This window comes from Oryzias latipes, chromosome 12, assembly GCF_002234675.1.
Source record: "Oryzias latipes chromosome 12, ASM223467v1".
NCBI lineage: Eukaryota > Metazoa > Chordata > Actinopteri > Beloniformes > Adrianichthyidae > Oryzias > Oryzias latipes.
In genome coordinates, this window is record NC_019870.2 from 17037680 (window position 1) to 17060930 (window position 23251).

Here is a 23251-nt window from a genome sequence, read left to right on the forward strand (position 1 = left end):
CTAAGTCTATATAAACTAATATAAAACTTCTAAACTAAAAAGGACAGATTGGAAACTTCAAATCAGTTCTTTAAGTACAAGAAATCATTAAAAACAGTAAAATATGGTTGTCACTATATATGTGTGTCTTTTTATTTGTTTTTTTTATTATTATTTTTTATCGACTGTTTTGCCACAAATGCTTTTGAAAGACTAGTGTATGGGTCTGCTCTGCATGATGACAGGACTTATGACTGCTTTCATGAGCAGGATAGGTGACGTCGTTTTTAGGAGATGTGCCATGAGAAAGAAAGTGGGAGGGCAGTGATATCACTTGAGGGAATTAAAAAGGGTACAGGCTGTAGCAATTAAAGAAATGATTACTGGCTTGGCAGGAAAGAGGTTGTGGTGACATGTTGGATTTTAAAACCATTTAAACCAAGCAACATCTCTGACAATAAAGTGATTTAGAGATGCCTTAGATTTTTCAGTTATGGGCAATTAGTTAAAAGCTTTTTGGGTTCTCCTTGCAGAGCTTCACTGTTCGGTTTGTTTGAATAGAAAGAATTTTCAGCTAACATTTATAGTGCAGGTACAGTATCCATGTGAATCCCACAGACGCACATGTGGAAGCTTTGTTGATGGTTGATGGCTCCTTTGACAACAAAGTGTTTTTGCATTTTTCATCAAGCATTAGACCACTATGAAAGATGATAATGAGATTATTGCATTTTCTGTTTCCCTCCCATTTGATGTCAAGTGTAGCAATAAGACTACCTTTAGAAACAGGCTTGGCTTGATATAGCCCCAAATCTTTGGTACTTGTTTTTGTTTGCCAAAAAACAGGAATGTAATGCTCACAAAACTTTTCTTCACCTGCGCCTGTACTTTTTGTGCAGATCCACTGAGGTGAAAATCATGTTTTTGGTGTTTTTAACATGCTCTTGTGATATTTTCTGACGATGAAGAACACATGTTAGCAAAATAGTGCAAAAAATTGTATTTCTGAGTAAGTCTTTATTCAAATTGTTGGGAATCAGGAGCAGACGTAAAAGCTGTTTAACAATGACTGCATTAGTGACATAGAATTTACGCTGGGCGGCCAAAGGCTTCCTGCTCCAAGCTGTTAGCAACAGGGGGGGTTACTCCTCTTTGTGGCAACTCTCCCTTTCTCCCCTCCTGGTTGCAGAGCTTTTGCCCCCCCAATTTTATGTCAATTTTCAAGGAGTTTCTTTCATCTGTCCATTTTCCCCCACTTAGCCGAGAGCTCTCTGTTTACATGCACTCCAGCTAGCCAACAGCCCCTCACACCCCCAACTCAACATTACCAGTGCAACAAAAACGGTGAGCAATATTGAAGCTATCCAGTCGAACAGTTTAAAGCTAAATGCCAGCTCAGACAAGGAAACTGTATGATCTTTGTTCAAACAGCACTTTTTCATCTGCTTATGATTCGCAACAATTTAAATAAAGGAATTCTTAGAAATACAATTTTAACTCTGAACTGGTGCTTTTAGACCAGATTTCATGTTAAGAGTGTATTCACTTTGAGGAGAGCACACCTCCCTCCTGTATTTTGTTCTCACACAGAGGCACTGCTGACACTGCATGTCTTTGGTCAGAAGCCTGCAGGGCAGGAAACTCCTGCAGAGGGTTGTGAGAACGGCTGAGAAAGTCTTTGGGACTTCACCGCCTCCCATCCGCTATAATGCATCAAAACACTGTCTGACCAGGGCCCACAACATCAACAGGGACATCTCTCACCCCCATCATGGACCGATTCTTGCTGCTGGCCTCCGGAATGAAGTTCTGCCGCCTCTGGAGCAAATTCACAAACAGCTTCTCTCTTCAGTCTACAGCTTAAGCAGTAGAAATACTGACTTGATGTTGCTGCTCGGCTGAGACTTTGTTTCTTTACCTGTACATATGTAAATAATGTTTATTAACATAAGTATTAGTAATTTATACATAGAATTTGTACACAATTAAAGTGACAAATTATTTTAGACTATTTGCTTTTTATAATGTAAGGCTTTTGCTGACTGATTTATATTAGTTAGCCAGATGTGGATGAAACTGGGATAACTTAATAAACTTAATGATGGATAAAAACGTTTATTAAAAAACCTTCATGAAATACACTTGAATCTATATGCAGCTGAGATGAGAAAATGGTCAAAATCTACCATTGATATGCTTTAAAATGAGCTGCTGTAACTGAAATCTAGTGGTTAGGAAAAATGATTGAACAAAAGTTACAACCTCTGTGACACCGTCTAACTCTGGGGGTTTCTTGTAGCAAAAACCCTTAATGTATTCTCTTAAACTGGCATGAGGAAAAGATTTCTTAGCAATTACAAGTACTTTGGAGCAGAAATGTGTAATTTCTTGATGCTCTTAAGTTTGAAGCACTTAATTGGATAAAGTAAAAATGTCGGAAGCTTCATGAGAACTAAGTTCCACAATGAATTTCCTTCTTATCAGGCAAACGACCACATGGAAACTGTTATTGTTGCATTTCTCTCTAGGGTGCTATGATGAAAAGTGTCAGCTAAGTAGCTATACATTTAAAAGTTTATCTGTCACCCAAATAAAACAGTCAGTATGGAGAATTGTATGCAATATTGAAGCACAATTTGGTTCTTGATAGAACAATCTGTTTTCACATTTAATTTGACTTCATAGCCTATACAATACAAAAAAACAAAAACATATAAACTAAAATAATTAAGTGAAAAAGCTTGATATCCTCAGGAGAAATGTTGATGTTTACTAATACGAGTAAAGGTTTAATAGGCCGACTTGCATAAAGCCCATCAGAATCAGGCAGGGACGGAGCTAAGGGGTGGCACGGGTAGAAAGATGCCCCCTCAGCAAAAAGTCTTGCCTCCCAACTTGCGAGTCAATCAATATTAAAGTATTAATATTGACAGGGTAAAAAAAAACTCAATTCAGGCTTGTTTAAGATTTGCAAAAATAATAAAAGCAATTTTTTTAAATGAAATCTTGCGCCCCTTAAACTATTTGCCTCGTCCCTTTTGATCCTTTCATTGGCCTTCCACTCAGCTGTGCTGTGCCATTTACGGCCCTACCAGAGTCTTCTGCAGAGGGTTGGATCAGGAAGGGCATTTAGACATAAAACCAGGCCAATTTCATCCACCCAACCATCTTTAAAAGCTGCTAAATCCCTCTTTTGGTACCCCTCACAGGGTTGCTGGAGCCTATCCCAAATATGGTTGGGTGAAGGCAGGATACACCCTGGATAGGTCTGAGCCATTTAATCCTTTAAATCAGTATTGAAATAAGTTTTTAAACCATTTTGGTTAGATTGTATATTATTGGAAACTGCAATGCAGTGATTATCTTTATGTCCCCTATTGTTTATTTATTTTTGTACAACAAAGCTTTTCCCATAAGAGGTTTATACACCAAAGAATTCTTGTCAACTTTCTGACTTTTTAAATTCCTCTTTGTCTATTTTTTAGTAAAGCTCACAAAAAGGACAAATAAAAGAAAACGACTTTGAAGAGTGCACTCCAGTAGATTAATGTGTTTCATTAGTTTCCGTAGATAAAAACTGAGGGAATTGGCTCAGCATGGCATGACTATGAAATATTACAAATGTTAAAGAATGAAACAAACTTTACTGCCTTTATCACAAAACAAATTTTAGTATCAGAATTTATTTTTTGACAAAATAAAAATGCAGGAAAGAACACCTGGTTAAAATAATAGATGAAAACAGAGAACATGTTGTTTGATCACTTTTCAAATATATAAAATTCCTGATGAAAAAGTCTAAGTATGAAAGATGTGAAAGCCTTACAACCTCTGCTAAATATAAAGGAGATGGAAATTCTGAGCATTAATCTCTGGTTAGTTGGTTTGTGGGTGGAGTGTGGTTGTAGAGATATATTATCATTTCAGCAGAGATCAAAAGATCAGACAAAGGTCAGCCGTTCCCTCATGTTTGTTATCATGCATACTGGCCCTGCTGCATGATGAAAAACTGTCGACATTCACTGTCTGAGTCTTCTTCATCATCATTTTCATCACATTGTTTCGCATTTGAGCCTTAAGTTTTATTTTTATACCACTTTTTACAGATTAAGTCTCAGGGCTTTACAATAGAAAACAAAAAGGCCAAATACATAAAAATACTACAAAAAAACTCAAAAGAACAGTTATACTTAATAACAAAATAAAACTTTAGGAACAATTTTATGAACCATTCGAATCAAAAGCTTTCCTGAATACTATAAATGAACCTTGAACTTTTTTTTAAACACTCAACACGGCCAGATATACTGTGGGTAGGGGCAAGGGGCTCCCCCGCTGAATACAATGACCCCAAATGTAAATCCCTGCAAAAACCCACAATAAACTAAAGAAATAAAAAACTCAGCAAATACTGAAGACAAAAAAACAAATAAAAAGGCAAATATGGTGTTTTTTAGTTTTTTAAATTTGTACTGAAATTTCTTTGAAGATTATTTTACACAGATATAAATAAATAAATAAGTAAATATATATATAGATTCACACTGAAGGCATAAAAAATGTGAAAATGTGAATACACGTGGAATTATATACAAAACAAAAAAAGGGTGAAACAACTAAAAAAAAGTCATATTGTAGGTTCTTCATAGTAGCCACCTTTTGCTTTGATTACTTCCAACAGTCTTGAAGGATTTCCCAGAGATGCTTAGCACTTTTCATTTTTAGTATTTTTCTGTTGCAAAATAAATGATGGTCCAACTAAACCCAAACCGGATGCAATGGCATGCCGCTGCAAGATGCTGTTGTAGCCATCAGTGACGTGCAGTGAGGTTAATGGCTGGTGAGGCACTGACGTCATCAGTCAGATGAACATATGAACCATACTGAGTAACTTATTCACCATTTGATTGACAACAGTTAACGTGTTTTGTTTAAAATATCATTTCAACATGTTTTTTTTTTCATATGCAAACTGCAGCATAGAAAAAAGCACAAACGCTATTATCGTCTTTCCTTTACTTGTAAATAAAGTCCATACGCCGCTCCTTCTGAAGAAAATGACTTGCCGCTTGCTATCACTTCTTCTAGTATTTTTTAGCGTCATAATCTCAGGGCTCACCGGCGCCCCCTAACATGAGGCACGACAATGTCTGGCCTCACCCAGCGGCTTTTTCGCCGGCGTTTAGCGCTCAGCACAAGAAACACGGCCCTCACATACAGTTATTTATAAAAGCAAACACTGTACATCATATACATCTGCTAAATTATGTAAACTCAGCTCATATAGTACAAGTTATTGAACTGACATACAGAGAGACAGCAGTACCGTCTGACTGCATAGGTATTGCGCAATCCAAGGTGAGGCTCAGCGGGCTGGTGCCTCATCGCACGTCACTTCTCAGTATCTGAACGGCAAATGCGGAAATTCAGCGATTTTGAAAAGAAAAAAACACCCAAAAAGGGTACATTTAAATGGAATATGACTGCAAAGCACAAATTACTGATTAAATATAATAATTGAATTTATTTTTTCTCTTTTCTTCCCATAATGCCTCTCCTGACTGCACGTCACTGGTAGCCATGCTGGTTCAGTATGCCTTCAGTTTTGAATAAATCCCCAACAGTGTCATAAGCAAAGCACTCCCACACCATCACACTTCCTCCTCCATGCGTCAAGGTGGGAAACAGTTATGTAAAGTCCATCCGTTCACCTTTTCTGCGGCGCACAAAGACACAAGGTGACTCTTGATCTTCCTTTCCTGGGGGGGTCCGCATGTGAGCCAGTTTCTTTGTAGTGCCGGTAGTTTTTATGACTGCACTTGGGGACACTTTCAAGGTTTTCCCAATTTTCAGACTGACTGACCTTCATTTCTTAAAGTAATGATGGTCACTCGTTTTTCTGTACTTAGCTGCTTTTTCTTGCCGTTATACAAAGTCCAGCAGTCTATTCAGTAGGACTATCAGCTGTGTATCCACTTGACTTCTGCACAACACAACTGATGGTCCCAACCCCATTTATAAGGAGAGAAATCACACTCATTAAACATGACAGGGCACACCTGTGAAGTGAAAAACATTTCAGGTGACTACCTCTTGAAGCTCATCAAGAGAATGCCAAGAGTGTGCAAAGCAGTAATCAAAGCAAACGGTGGCTACTTTGAAGTACCAACAATATGACATATTTTCAGATGTTTCACACTTTTTTTATGTATATAATTCCACATGTAAATTCATAGTTTTAATGCCTTCAGTGTTAATCTATAATTTTAATTGTCAAGAAAATCAAGAAAACTCTTTGAATGAGAAGGTGTGTCCTAAATTTTGGTCTGCAATATATATATATATATATATATATATATACCGTAAATTCCGGACTACAAAGCGCACCCGATTACAAGCCGCACCCACCCATTTTTACGTGTTTAACTACTTTTATACATACACAAGCCGCGTCAGAGTACAAGCCGCGCATGTGTTAGGCGATATTGTCATCCTGACAGATCACGGCCAGCATCCCAGAGTAAGTGCAAATCATTAGTACGTTGTGGGTGTAGCCAGCTTTGCCTCTGGCTCATGCATTTGAGTGTATCGACATCTGTCAAACAGCATGGACCTCTATTCTGTTCTCAAGTTCCTCAGTTATGGTGTTTTTATTTCATTCTTTTTTTTTTTTTTTTTACTTATTGACAATCTAGGTATCATACATAAAATTACAAACAGTAACCATATAATCAACATTACATCCCTCAGTTATGATGAGGAAATTTACATCCGCGATTCCACATTTCCCATGAGTCTTAGGGGCTAAAGGCGGGGCCAACGCCCGGCTCGCCATACTGTTGTATGTGTTTAAGAATGAGCAAGTATCAGCAGTGCATGGAGGGGTGAACGTGTAAAGCTCTCCTTCCGCTTGTGTCGCGGCAGCGTTATGGGAGTAACAGGGCTGGTTAGAAAACACACCGGTAAAATACAGCAGCGGCGACTGAAAAGCGCGCGCCTCAGCGCGATACGCGCGCCTCAGTGCGGCGCGTGCGTCAGAATTCAGAAGCCTCTGCACTCCGCGGACGCCTCTGCGCTCCGCTCCCGCCCCGCGCGCTCCTTGTCTCCCCTTCCTATCTACTCCGACACCTCTGGCCAGGGCGGCTTTAAGGAGGAAAACTTCGTCCCCATTGCGCCGGTGGACCGAGCAAATCGTGTCTGTGCAAAGCAATCGGACTTAATACTGTACGTTTTGTGTATGAGGGGCGGATGCGTTGTTACGTGTGGGAGCCATCAGACTGTCATCGGCCCCGCAGCTCTATAAGAGCAGCAGGAGGAGAAGATGTCTCCAGCTCACACGGAGGCTGTGAGTTTTTCAAAGCAAAATTCTGCTTTTACGGTTTCCTTAGAAACCGTAAATGGAGTGTACATTCACTCCATGCGCTGTTCTCTCCGTCACGCAGCAAACCGGCTTTTCCAAACCCGTTGGTGACGGTGGACTTTTTTACGCTGCTTTTAACGATTGCTTTTAACTTGAAAGCTTCATCATATTGTAGCGGCGATCACGTGCACGTTGGGTCTAATGGCCCCAAAGGATTCTGGGATGCGGCCGGGCATGCGTGTTTCGTTTTGTTGAACCATGACTGAAGTGTCTAAGACCTAAAGTCAAGTCCATGCTGTTTGGCTGCCAAGAGGTGTGTTGAAAAGAAATGCCTTGTGCTTGGAGTTGGATAGAGAGTTCAAACTATTCACTGAGTTCGAAAGTACATACACGGCGGCCGTCAATTAAATCCATAAATTAGCCGCGTCACTGAAAAAGCTGCAGGGCTGTAAGCGCAGGAAAAAAGTAGCGGCTTGTAGTCCGGAAATTACGGTGTATATATATATATATATATATATATATATATATATATATATATATATATATATATATATATATATATATATATATATATATATATATATATATATATATATATATATATGTGTATACAGCGAGCGTGACATTGACTCTGAAACAATCCAGCACATAACTGCAGGGTGTAAGATGCTGGCAGGGAAAGCATACATGGAGCGCCACAATCAAGTGGCTGGAATAATATACAGGAACATGTGTGCAGAATATGAACTGGAAACCCCAAGATCAAAATGGGAAACACCTCCAAAGGTGGTACAAAATGAGAGGGCAAAGATCCTGTGGGACTTCCAGATCCAGACTGACAGGATGGTAATGGTGAACCAACCAGACATTGTACTGGTGGATAAAGAACAGAGGAAAGCCGTTGTGGTGGATGTGGCAGTGCCAAGCTTTGGGAACATCAGGAAGAAAGGAAGAAGGAACATGAGAAACTGGAGAAATACCAGGGACTCAGAGAAGAACTGGAGAAAGCATGGAAAGTGAAGGTGACAGTGGTGCCTGTGGTAATTGTAGCACTCGGGGCAGTAACCCCCAAGCTGGAGGAGTGGCTACAACAGATCCCTGGAAAGACCTCAGACCTCTCAGTCCAGAAAAGCGCAGTGCTAGGAACAGCTAAGATACTGCAGGACCCTCAAGCTCCCAGGCCTCTGGTAGAGGACCCGAGCTTAGAGGAGAAACCACCCGCGGAGGGTGAGAGGGGCGTTTTTTTTTTTATATGAATATATATATATGTGTGTGTGTGGTAAGGATCGCCCTCAATGCAAGACTAAAACCTGGGCAATAAACAGCTTTGCACTGCCTGTTATCAGATACCCTGCAAAAATAATAAGATGGCCAAAGGATGAGATACAGACCACTGATGCTAAGACACATAAGCTCCTCACCATGCATTGAGGGTTCCATCCCAAATCCAGCACCCTGAGACTGTATGCTAGCTGCAAGGAAGGAGAGAGGCTGAGGAATAGTGAGCGTAATGATTAATATCCATAATGAAACATTCAAGATGTATGAATCCATCAAGCTCAAGGCCCCAACTGACAGTGTGCTCAGTGAATGTCTCAGGCAATGGAGAGCAGAGGATACAGTGCTGGAGGACAGATCCTCTGGGAGGACAAACCCCTACATGGGATGTACCACCGGACCATAACTGAAGTGGCTGATATCAAGAAGACCTACCAATGGATAGAAAGGGCTGGCCTACAGGACAGCACTGAAGCGCTCATCCTGGCAGCTCAGGAACAAGCCCTGAGCACCAGAGCAATACAGGCTCAGATCTACCACACCAGACAAGACCCAAGGTGTAGGCTGTGCAAAGAGGCGCCTGAAACAATCCAGCACATAACTGCAGGGTGTAAGATGCTGGCAGGGAAAGCATACATGGAGCGCCACAACCAAGTGGCAGGAATAATATACAGGAACATGTGTGCAGAATATTAGCTGGAAACCCCAAGGTCAAAATGGGAAACACCTCCAAAGGTAGTAGAAAATGAGAGAGTAAAGTTCCTGTGGGACTTCCAGATCCAGACTGACAGGATGGTAATGGTGAACCAACCAGACATTGTAATGGTGGATAAAGAACAGAGGAAAGCCGTTGTGGTGGATGTGGCAGTGCCAAGCGTTGGGAACATCAGGAAGAAGGAACATGAGAAACTGTGGAAATACGAGGGACTCAGAGAAGAACTGGAGAAAGCCTAGAAAGTGAAGGTGACAGTGGTGCCTGTGGTAATTGTAGCACTCGGGGCAGTAACCCCCAAGCTGGAGGAGTGGCTACAACAGATCCCTGGAAAGACCTCAGACCTCTCAGTCCAGAAAAGCGCAGTGCTAGGAACAGCTAAGATACTGCAGGACCCTCAAGCTCCCAGGCCTCTGGTAGAGGACCCGAGCTTAGAGGAGAAACCACCCGCGGAGGGTGAGAGGGGCGTTTTTTTTTTTATATGAATATATATATATGTGTGTGTGTGGTAAGGATCGCCCTCAATGCAAGACTAAAACCTGGGCAATAAACAGCTTTGCACTGCCTGTTATCAGATACCCTGCAAAAATAATAAGATGGCCAAAGGATGAGATACAGACCACTGATGCTAAGACACATAAGCTCCTCACCATGCATTGAGGGTTCCATCCCAAATCCAGCACCCTGAGACTGTATGCTAGCTGCAAGGAAGGAGAGAGGCTGAGGAATAGTGAGCGTAATGATTAATATCCATAATGAAACATTCAAGATGTATGAATCCATCAAGCTCAAGGCCCCAACTGACAGTGTGCTCAGTGAATGTCTCAGGCAATGGAGAGCAGAGGATACAGTGCTGGAGGACAGATCCTCTGGGAGGACAAACCCCTACATGGGATGTACCACCGGACCATAACTGAAGTGGCTGATATCAAGAAGACCTACCAATGGATAGAAAGGGCTGGCCTACAGGACAGCACTGAAGCGCTCATCCTGGCAGCTCAGGAACAAGCCCTGAGCACCAGAGCAATACAGGCTCAGATCTACCACACCAGACAAGACCCAAGGTGTAGGCTGTGCAAAGAGGCGCCTGAAACAATCCAGCACATAACTGCAGGGTGTAAGATGCTGGCAGGGAAAGCATACATGGAGCGCCACAACCAAGTGGCAGGAATAATATACAGGAACATGTGTGCAGAATATTAGCTGGAAACCCCAAGGTCAAAATGGGAAACACCTCCAAAGGTAGTAGAAAATGAGAGGGCAAAGATCCTGTGGGACTTCCAGATCCAGACTGACAGGATGGTAATGGTGAACCAACCAGACATTGTAATGGTGGATAAAGAACAGAGGAAAGCCGTTGTGGTGGATGTGGCAGTGCCAAGCGTTGGGAACATCAGGAAGAAGGAACATGAGAAACTGTGGAAATACGAGGGACTCAGAGAAGAACTGGAGAAAGCATGGAAAGTGAAGGTGACAGTGGTGCCTGTGGTAATTGGAGCACTCGGGGCAGTAACCCCCAAGCTGGAGGAGTGGCTACAACAGATACCTGGAAAGACCTCAGACCTCTCAGTCCAGAAAAGTGCAGTGCTAGGATTTTAAATCTGTTCACTTGAACCACATGGCATCTTGGCAGGGAAATAAATCAGCAGCCCAGACTGAAAAGCCTCAGCATTTTAGCCTTTGTGCTAAAGCTAGTCAGGTGGTTCTTCTTAAATGAAGTGACCCCAAAGAGCAGGAATGACTGGAATGGGTCAGCAGGCCAATTATATCTGTTTGTCAGGGAACATTTATCAGATTCTATGGATAATGGCTCAGTGACTATTAAGAATAATCACTCTATATCAAATAAAGCTTAGTTTTCTGACCTATACAAGCTACATTACCATGTCTGAATCATCCACTGTAGGAGAAGCTGCTTCATCATAAGTTTGTTCTAAAGATTTGGCTTTTTTCTTTTGCTTTAGTGACCCGAAAAGATTTTCTGATGATGACAGCTCACTTTATTGATGACCAAACTTTATTAGCCACTAATAAGAATGTGTTTCACAATACTACATTTTTTTTGTCTTTTTAGAAAAGGATTTATATCATCTAAAACACTTTGCTTTGTTGATCTTTATGCTCTCTTTAAAAACACAAATCCCACTATAAGACTTGCTGGTTGTCTTTCCAGCTCATGTAGAGAAAACAAAGGCTGCACACAATGACTATGTTTAATCTTTATACTGGAATCTGTCCAAATACTGACATCTGCTATGTTTTCACTTTTTTTTTTTTACTATGCTCTGGTGCTTTGGCATAATGTTCAATCATAAGCTCCCATCTGCCGGATTCACTCATGACATGACCGTCTGTGGACTTTTGCAGCATCTTTGCATGTGATCCGCAGCTTAAAGTGTTGGAACAGTCCGTGTGCAAACAAGTTCACACTCTCTGTTGCTGGAATTGATGTAGCTGTGTTTCGGTTTAGCAACTCCTCCACAGATCGTGTGGTTCAAGGGTTTGTTTTGGACTCACAGATGGAAAAAGTAGAAGAAACACAGTATAAACGTCGATAAAAAAAGAGGCGACTTTGTAACGAGCCCCTGCAACTCTGCAGTAACTGTCCTAGAAACGTTTTTTAAAAGAATAATTTGGTTAAAAGCAGCATAATCATAATTAAAAGACTACTGGGAACACCTTTACAATAGATTAAAAAATGATTGGAGGTGCTTGAGGTGCATCTTTCAAAGTTTTCATGGCAGCACCTCTTGAATGTTTCATAGATATGGGTAAAAGGGGGAAAGCCAAAAAAAAATGAAAAACAACTTAAAAACAGGAAAAAGGTTTTACAGTGAAATCATGTGCTATTATTTTCGGCAACATATTGGAGCACCACAAGAAAAGGTAAAGGATGGAAGAAAAGAAGAAGAAATGTGGTTGACAAAGAAAGCATGACCTAAATTTGTGATAAAATCTCAACATTCACAAAAAATATTAAGCTTGTCCAGAAGAAGTACCAATGAATTTATTTTACTTTTATAGCCCAATTGAGTCTCAATGCTTTAAAGCAGGGGCCCCTGCTGGCCAACTGATGCTATGGCAAACATGGCAACTTTTTACGAGCATAAATAAATCTGAAAGTAAAAAAAAAAAAATACAAACATACAAAAACAGGCCAAGTAATTATTTTTGATTCCATTTATTTTGGTAAAATTTCCCAACTAACCTTTTTCCACTGTAGCTAAACCCCTTGATGTTGCGAGGCAGTTGATGCAAGGCTCCAAAATAGCCTCTATTTTAGCATCTACTTAAAAGCAAAACCATAACATAAATGAATTTGTTGTTCATAGCTGGAAATAAATTCAGGAGTCAAGGGGTTACCCAAAATGTCAAAGATAACTTCTTTTATGTTTAACACAAGCTTAAATAAAAGCTGCCAAAATGAATGGAACCTTTCCACCAACCAAACTGGATTCATTGAAAGCTTAACATATCAAATTGAATTTAAAATAAGATATAATCGAGACTTATATGTGTAGAATTTGTCAAGCCTCTGTACGACCTTAATAAAAGCATTAAATGCCATTTGGTGAGATTGTTTCATTTAAAGCATTTTTTCTTTTGTGTGTATGTTTTTTGGAGGGAGTTGGACATTCTTTAGGAACACAATCCCATTTCCTGAGTTTGTTGACTTAAATATTAACCTAATAAAAAACAGCTGGTTAATAATCACCGTCTGGAGTAAGAGCATGAAACTGTATCTGCACACCAGCCCTCATTACCTTTATTAGTTACACCTGTGTCATAAAAATCAGCCAGCCAACCCCCAAATTAGTTACCATCCTATGCCTGATGACAGTTTCCTTTGACTTTGAGAGTTTTCTTATTTTTAATGCCTTAATGTTGCTCTTTTAGGAGCAGATTTAAATTATTATTATTTTTTTAACTGTGCTGCTGCCCCTTTGTACTGCCTCTAATTCAAGGTAAAAGTTCAGGTACCTATCAGGGATACAAATATATTGCTTGGAGTTCTTTCTTTCGATCCATGTCTGTGCATGAGTGCTTCAAGGTCACAACCATTTTAAATAAACAAATCATGTACATTCATATCAAAATTCAGCACTTTTTTTAGTGTATCCTCTTGAGGTGCAGCATGTGTGGCATGCACAAAATCAATGGTAGGTCTCGAATTGTTTCCACGGTGACTTCTGTGTAATGTGAGCTATTAAAGGGGAGCCACAGAGTCAAAAGTTAAAAATAAGACCTCAAAAGATTTCAAATTGAAAAACGATTCGGATTCCTGCCTCTAATGAAATGCTTGTTCAGAAACGAGAAAGAAGAGCTAAACAAAAGGAAATTATGCAGTGTGAAGAAGGTGATGAAATGGATCCATCTTTTCTTTTCCTTCTCTTCCATTTTCGCCTGCATGGGTGTGTAACATGCGTGAAATTAACATAAAAATGCAATATGGGGCAAGGGTCACAAAAATATGTGCTGTATTCGACTGCCAACTTCTGAAGTTGTTGGATTTTGGTGGTGTCATGTTTTTTTTATGCTCATCCTGCATGAAAACATTTTAATTCCAGATACACACATCAACCAAAAATTGTATCAACACCCCCTACTGATGAAGTTTAAATCTGTTGGGGAAATAATTGTATAAATAAAAACTACATTTCTGGTTTTTCACATTTCTGAATGATGCTTAATGTTTTCAAAGGCTAAAAGCTTAGACACACCAGGCACGAACAAGCTAAATGCACATTCTTGCACATGCATTTTAGGCCATGGTGTTCATACTGGAAAAGCCGGGATGGGCTTCATCTTATTTTTCTACAGTTTACTAGTGCATGTCCGCCACCTACAGTTGGAATAGGCCTGGTGCAAAATGTAAAAGAGGTGCAGTTCTTGCTCCCGCCTTTGACCTCCTCAATTTTCAAACAGTTGGCACTTCCATGAATTTGAACGCTAACCAAACATGACTACCAAATCTAAGTCCCTGATTGGTCAAAATTTGACCTGGTTAAACTTTTAACACGTACATAAAGCCCAAAACACCCATTTGCACGTGTTAACATAGTTCAGAATGGAAAATTTGAAATAAAAGTATGCACATTACCATATGTATGTTTGGGCTTGTCCTTCAGGAGATTTACAGCACGTGTGATGTAGAATTACTTTATATTTCTACAGAAACATCATTGTAGCAACTTTTCTTTGAAACCTGAATGCAGCATTGTGTAACAGTCTCAGGACCATGAACTGGACCCCTTTGCTGCACTGGTGTGGGTGGGCACTGTGGCGATGTTCCTATGGCCGCGCTGGCTCCTGGTATGAATAGATTCCCAAATACTGTTTCCTTACAGCAGAGCCAAGCCTTAAGATTCTTTTTGAAGTTACTTTTATAAGTATTCAATGTGTGTGGGGGTCATGGTGTCAGTTTCCTTTTGTTTTGTTTTTTTGTGTAGGTTGGCTGTGGCTCCTAGATGGCCCCTTCCTGCAATCTTCACAGCTGCTAGCCTTTTAGTTAATTTTTTTGTCCTATTTAAGATAACCTCTTTCTGTACTTTGTGTCGCAGAGTAGTTTTCTGTTGGTTTAGCTCACGTTTTTGGTTTGGCTTGTTATGTTTGATGTGGAACCTGTGGATAAATTTAACCAGTCACCTCACTCCTCTTGCCTCTTCATTCCTGCAATTGGGTCATCCAGATACCCCCGTAACATTACTCTGCGACCATGTCAGACCCAGCAGGAAGGAGCAACTCCAGTGAGGTTTTTTCTCCACCTGTGGAGAGATCTGCCTTGATTCAGGATATACGCAGTTTGTTTGGTATGCAGCAGCCTCATGATCGTCTCTCTATACTGGAGGCACACACCCCCATCTCCACCCCGACTGACTTGACTGGGACACCCCAAGCCGTTTGATGGAACTGATGAGGGCGGGCGTTTCTCACCTCCTGTTGCCTCCACTTTGACTTTAATCCGAGCAAGTTTTCCTCCGAACAGAGCAAAGTGACCTTCGCTCTGAGCTATTTGACGGGTCGAGCCAAGTGATGGGGGTTGGCAAAGTGGGACCGTGGAGCCGGGCTGTTTTGGAGTGGACTGTCTGGACTGGCTAGAAACAGCTTTGACGCTTTCTGGGTTTTGCCTACTTTTACAGGCGCGTCATAAGGGGCTTCAGTGGCGTCGCTGCACCTCTCTACAAGCTGTCTTCAGGAAAGGTACGTTTTGTTTTGGATGAGGGGGCCAACAAAGCATTTACTGATCTTAAAAGATGCTTCTCTATAGCTCCCATTCTGATTCAGCCTGATACCTCCAAACAATTCATTGTGGAGGTGGATGCGTCTGACTCTGGAGTGGGAGCAGTTTTGTCACAGAGAGCGTTTGATAATAAAATCCATCCCTGCGTGTATTTCTCCTGCAAGCTCACTCCTGCGGAGAGAAACTACGATATAGGGAACAGAGAATTGCTGGCGTTTAAGATAGCTCTTGAAGAGTGGCGCCATTGGCTGGAGGGGGCTGAACATCCTTGTGTGGACAGATCATAAGCACCTGGAGTACATCCGCACTGCCAAGACTCTCACCTCTTGGCAGGCTAGGTGGTCCCTGTTTTTTGACAGGTTCAAGTTCACCCTGTCCTGAAGACCTGGCAGCAAGAACCTCAAGCCTGATGCTCTCTCTTGCCAGTTCCAGAAGGAGAAGGTCGTTGACCATGGGAGTGATCCCATTATACCTCACGCCATCGTGTTAGGGAAAACCCCCTGGGCCTTGGAACACAAGGTTAAGGCATCCGTAAGAGACTAGTCTGCTGTTCCTGCGGGATGCCCTGCTGGTTGTTTGTTTGTCCCTTCAAGTGTCTGTCCCCAGGTGCTGAAATGGGGACAATCGTCTCGTCCGGCGTCCCACCCTGGTGTTACTAGGACTGCCTTCCTGATGGCACAGCGCTTCTGGTGGCCTTCCATGTGCTCGGACATTAGGGCCTCCGTCTCTTTGTGTCCCGTTTGCGCCTGTTTAAAGGTGCTACGAAGACCTCCGGCTGGACTCCTTCAGCCTCTACCTGTGCCTTCTCAACCTTGGTCCCATATAGCTATGGACCTCATCACCGGCCTCCCCAACTCTAGAGGTAAAACGGTCATCTTGACCATAGTGGACCGGTTCTCTAAATTGGTCCATGCCATCTCACTGCAGAGACTTCCCTCAGCCAGAGAGCTAGCTATGGTGGTGACTACCCACGTCTTCTGCCTGCACGGTCTACCTGAAGACATTGTGTCTGACAGAGGCCCTAAGTTCATGTCAAGCTTTTGGAGCGAGTTCTGCAGGCTGTTGGGGGTCAGGGTCAGTCTGACCTCGGGCTTCCATCCAGACATACGGCCAGGTAGAGCACTGCAACCAGGACCTAGAGACCACACTACGCGCCATGTGCTCCAGGAACCCTAGTACATGGTCCACCCAGTTAACTTGGGTGGAATATGCACATAACACTCTGATAAACTCCTCTGGGTTCTCACCTTTCCAGGCGGCTTGAATACCAGCCACCTCTCTTCCCCCACCAGGAGCAGTTGGCATCAACTGCTCCTGGTGGGGGAAGAGAGGCGTCTGGACCGGCGCTTTGTACATCATTGCTTACGCACCTGGAGGTTCATGGCTGTGGCTAACCGTCGACGGACTTCCCCTCCAGAGTATAAGGTGGGAGACAGGGTCTGGCTGAGCTCCAAGGACATCCCTATCAAAGGAGGCTCCAAAAAATGGCATTCTCGCTTCATCGGCACCTTCACCATCAGCAGCATCAACCCTGTGACTGTGAAGCTAGACCTCCCGCACACCTTGAGAGTACACCCGGTGTTCCATGTGAACAAGCTGAAACCTGAGAGAGTGAGTCATCTCCATGGCGCATCGGAAGACCCCCCCCCCCCCTTCTTCCCCACCACATCGATGGGGGCCCAGCATATACAATCTAGTCTCTTCTTGCCTCTCACAGGGTGGACCAGGGCATTCAGTACCTGGTGGATTGGGAGGGTTATGGTCCGGCTGATCGTCAGTGGGTACCTGATCGTCAGGTATTGGACAGGGACTTGATCTCTCAGTTCCACCTGGATCATCCAGACCAGCCTAGTCGACCATCTGGTAGCCGGACGTGGGGGGGTTCCTGTTACAATCTATCAGTTTCCTTTTTTTTGCGTTTTTGTTTTTTTTGGGTAGGTTAGCTGTGGCTCCTAGATGGCCCCGCCTCCCTCCTGTCTTCCTGCAATCTGCACAGCTGCTAGCCTTTTAGTTAATTTTTTTGTCCTATTTAAGATCACCTCTTTCTGTACTCTGTGTCGCAGAGTAGCTTTCTGTTGGTTCAGCTCATGTTCTGGGTTTGCCTTGTTATGTTTGATGTGGAACCTGTGGATAAATTTAACCATTCACCTCACTCCTCTTGCCTCTTCATTCCTGCAATTGGGTCATCCAGATACCCCTGTAAAACATGGGTCGTATATGTTATAGAGGAGAGTAGGAAGGGTGGGTTTTTATTGTAAAATTGTGTATGTTTTTTGTTTTAAACGTTAGAGCGTTGTGTTGCGCAATCCATGAGAAGCGCTTGTTTTTTTAAATAAAGTTTGATTTGATTGTTTATTTCATTAAAGCTATTTTATGTAGCCACAAGGGCTCCCAAGTCTGGGTCTCCCTGTGCCAGTCCCTGGCACAGGAAGGGCATCCAGGGTAAAAATATCTAACAACCAAATATATGAATCAGTGAAAGTGGATTTGCTGTGGGAACCCCTGACAGTATATGCCAAAAGGTGAACAACATTTTATAAGCTACGTAAGCCTTAACCGTGTCATGATTTTCACATATTAAGACCACAAAGTACTTAATTTGATTGAGAGCAATGAGGAAAATGTAGTAACATTAAACTAGATGGTGGGAAATAAAATAAAAATATAAGATGTAATTCAGATAAAACAGTGATTCAGAAAAGCCAGGTAACTAAAAGTTTGCCTGAATACATAAGTCTCGAGGTGTTTTTTTTATGACTAGACAAGGTCAAACAAGAGTAGCAATTGAAGGAGGGTCCAGAGTTTTGGCAACGATGAAGCATTTAATTTGAAAATCTCAACGATCGAGCGGGGTAGAGTGGATTAAAAAGGTCAAATTCATTTTTTTGGCCCTTCACCATGTAAAGATCCTCCAAACTTAAATTTCAAATCAATGTGAACTTTTATCTGTAGGCCAGTGCAAAGCAGACAGGACGGGGGGGAGACAAGGCCAGCCAACTTTAGACTTGCTGCAGAATTTTGAACTATCTGGAGATGATTTGAGCTAAAAGATGGGTTAAATTATGCCCTGATGCAAAGTAGTTGAACGTATTCTGCATTGTCTCAAAAGCTCCAAAACACAGGTTTTTATTCAGTAGCTTTTTTTTTCTTTTTTGGCAGTCGCTTTTTATGAAGTCAAAGCCCAGTATATTCTGCAAGTCTCCAAAAAGTGGCATGTGCATTGACCTGAGCCCTTTGTATTATATTACATATGTATTTTTCATAACTTTAGGTGTGGTATGATCAATCATACACTTGGCCCCAAAAGGAGGCTGCAAAGTCAGCATGAAAAGTCGGAAAAAAAAAGTTTGTTGTTTGTTACAGTGATGGAGGAGAAGAGAGGGGATGATCAGGAAGGCTGGAGAAGGTGGAGGAGAGCTGAGAGTGTAGCTGGAGGGAGGGCAGGCATGCAGAGCATAGCTGGATGAATGATTGAGAGTTGGAGGAGGAAGCCAAAAGCAGAGAATGCAGGGCAGGTTAAAGCTGAGCAAGCAAAGCTGGCAGAGAGCAGAGAGTAAGTACGGCAGTGGACAAAAAGACGGGAAAAAGAAGAAATAGCAATCAGGAATTAAACAAATAACAGAAAATAGGAGGGCACTGACACGGGCTGATTTCAGATTGGACTTTACCCGAGGAAAGGGTTGACGCACAACAACCCAGGCACGTAACCTGAAAGACTCATCCGCCAATTTCAACCAGGCAGAGATAGGAAGACAAGCTCAGGATAAACAGAGGCAGGGAATGAACAGAAACACATGGGGATGGGGGAGAAAACAAAAGCAGCTGCTTTGACCGTGTCTGTTAAGGTCTGCTGGTTTCCACAGGGCTCACATATCTGTGAAACACTACAGCCTCCAAATGAGAAAACACTTTGTCAATATGCATCTAAATTACTTCCATCTTCAAATAGTGGCTCCAATAAGTATGAGGGGCTGTATAAGAGATATTTCATTATGAACTACTCACATACATATATTGTTACTCTCACGTACACATAAAAATACTCGGTCATACACATACATTCTCCCTTATAGGTAAAATAAGTATATATGTATGTAAGAGGAGTATATATGTATGTGTAAGGAAAAGTGTAGATGAAACGGAAGACAGTTTAGTTGAAATGGAAGGTGCCGGTAATTTGTCGTGCTGTGATTGTCTGAGAGGCGGAATCACTTTAACAGGAACAAACAATTACACCATGTTGAAAAGGAGCACGAGAAAAGATCATGTTATTATTTTAGAAAGATTTAACATTTTGTTAAGTCTTAGGACATAAAACTTAAAAATGTATAAATATTTTGTCATTTTTAATTACTATTGCGTCCGTTTAACACTCACTTCCTGGTCAGTTTTTCAACAAAACGTCTTTCTTTTTCTCTTCTTTTTAAATTTAACAATTGCAATTTACTAAAAATTGGTAATGATGGTATCATATTTTTCAGCTACTTGCATATTTTTGTCCAAAGTATTTGTGTTTTGGGACATGAAAAAAACAAAACAAACAAATGGTGCAAAGGTTTAATTTCACTTTCACAAACCGTCTATCATTATTATTACTAAACCATAGCCTTTTTACAGATACTCATATATTAAGATGAACTTCTTTAGTTTGGGGAAGACAGAAAATTTGATTGATTTTGTTTTGATCAACTCATTTGGATTGGCAGGAGAATAGGTTACATAGACAGCACTCAACTCTGGACATTCTACTTTAGTTAAAAAAATCTGAACAAACGAGTAAAAAATCTCACTGTTACCAAGAGTCTTGTTTAGAGTCATATTTGTTGAGCTTTGATTATATATTTAGTTTAATTAAAATTTAAATTAATCAAAGCAAATTAATTGATTTTGATTCTTTATAGCGATTGCCTCCAAAACATGATATGATTAATGTAGTTTCATGAAATAAATGTATTTTCTTAATTTTAACCTAATATTTGGGGCATTACAGATTGTTTTACCTTTTCAATTGTTACAGCAATTTCCTCTTTGTCTTTTAGAATCTTATGTTTTATACTAAGAGTGAGAATTTACGTTTTTGAAGGTGAGTATATATGCGAGTGAGAGTGAGAATATACAAGTACATAATTGGTTCATGATGCAATATGTCTTGGACGGCTCCTCATAAATAAGAAAATCTTCTTCAGTAAATTTAAAAACAAAAGTTGAAAAAAAACATAGCCAAAATAATTATGACCGATTGTACAACTGCTTAAGATTTTTTTCTGTTCTTTCTTTGTGCTGCATCAATTTGTCAACCCCTATAAAATTCTGTGTTTACAAGCAGGGTACAATGCAGCCGGTGCTGTCGCTGCTAGTTCTGATTAGCGTTATGCATATTATCTGTTCTGGTCTGCACTGACAGTGAACATCTGCATTATTTGTGCGCCATCTGTATGTTTCTTCATGCTCTGTGATAGTTGATGTTCCTGTTCACGACCTGACAGGTTTTTCTTAACATGTCTTCTCCAAATCAAAAATAAAAAAATAAATAGACATTTTACCGAAATTTCTTGTAACTGTTGTTTGTTTTTAAAGTCATTCCAGCAAATAAACCATTTATTTATATTATATTATATCTACAGAGATCTGTGAGATCTCCTTCCTCAGGATCTATAAATTTTACCAGTATTACTTTTCACCTATTTTATGCGCTCTTGCTTACTTTTAGCCAACTATAGGAAACTGACAATAAGTTTACGTATTACTCTGGAAAAAGGGAAAAAGGTCATGTTTCCTGGTCGGACAGGGGTCAAAACTGCTGTCAGTAACCTCTTCTTGGTGTATAAACTATCTTGGTCCAGGTAAGATCAGCAAGACCAGTAATTGAGGCACTGATTTCCCCAGATCCTTTGCTATTCTCACTCATGAAATAATCCAAAGATTCCCAGAGACACAGCTAGAAAGGCTAAGGACAAGAGGTATATAACAATAAGTGAGAAAGGAAGGGTCAATGGACCCACACATGCCAAACTGGGCTCCTATGATGAGAACTAATGAGCATAAATTCTGCAGATTTCTGATAAAAGGTTGTTTCTTGCTTTTTTTTTAGCACCTGAAAAAGCAATGTGTAATCTGGATCATTTGCTGTGAAAGGGAGGAAGTTTATTTATCCCACAATTCCTTTTCAGATAAAACATTCTACTTCATAGTTATTTTTAAAAAAAATGACACAGCTTTGATCTTTTTATTTTTTTTTTTGTGACTGGACAAAATGTCTTCCACTGTGGCGTTGGAGGACCCAGAGATGAAGAAGAAGGAGAGCAGAGACTTGTTTGAAGGACTTTCAAATGAGTCAAGCATATTAGTCTGGAAAGCAACAACACAAAAACCTGGAATATGGAAGAACAAATAAGTGACAAAACTGTTAATCTGAGCACTGAAACCATGGATGAAACCATAGAATAAGAATAGCTCAAAAACAATAGAAGAAACGCAGAAGCAGAAACTAAACCCAAATGACCAAAAAAGGATCCAAAAACATCACAACTCACAACTGCCCTCACTGGTGAATACAGGCTGTCCGCGGGGAAAAAAAATAGGCAAATGGGCACGCAGATAAGATCATAGACCACTCGAAGAGGCAAAAATGTTTATGCACATTTTTAAGGGCATGCTGCGACTGTCAGGTTTTATGGAACATTTAAAAAAACACGTACAGGTATGTAATAGTGTAGTAGGTGAGAAGCAGGAGTGTCCTTACAGAATTTTCATCTTTTTCAACCTCCCTGAATCCTGCACAAGGTGTGCACACAATGTCTGCACTTCTTAAGGGGCCCCCCTTCCTCTAGAGATGCTATGAATCAGATAGAGTTTGTAGATGCCTTTGGACCATTGAAAAAAAATTACACACACACTTTATTAATAAAAATAAAAATCACACAATAGGCACACACACATGAGAACACAACTGCCAATTCATAAAATACAGACTGTAACCAAGTTTGACAGTGAATAGACAGGATTGTCCAGGGAATCTGAGCTTCAGTTTTTCTCAAAGGTTGTAGCTTTGCAAAGCTACATGACACAGAGCAGCACAGTGCAGACACGTTTCTACGTTATGGGGTGTGTTCACATGAACCTTCAGTGACCTTTATCCAGCGTTTGATTGGAAGTCACCGTCATTTGGGAAGACGGACTCTGATTAGCTCATTTTTTCCTCACGGTGACATTCTAGGTCTTTACATGGTTGACACTCAACCCTCTGCTGACTGTCGCTGGCTCTTCAAAGTGCAGAAATGACAAAAAAAAAAAACTCTAAAGAGAAGAAATGACTTTAGCCTCTAAATAAATGCCATCACTTCTGGGTGCTTATTTTCCCACCAAATATTTCGGTTTGCGGAGTTCAAGGGTACACAGAGACATGAAAAAAATGCTTTGAGAAAAAAAAAAAGGGGGACTTTCTTCTTCTGAGAGGTGTTCTTGTTGAAGCGTGACTCGTACTGGGTTGACCATGTGACCTGTTGGACAAACACAGGTAGAAATATCCCCAGGGGACCAAACCAAGACCAGTGCATTGAAAAATAAAGAATGGGGGGGGGGTTACAGAAATGACAGGATATCTCTGTAGCTTGTGAGGCACACCAAGACACCCCACGACAAGAACAGTGACAAAAAATCCACTGGGAGTCTCCAGGGCAGG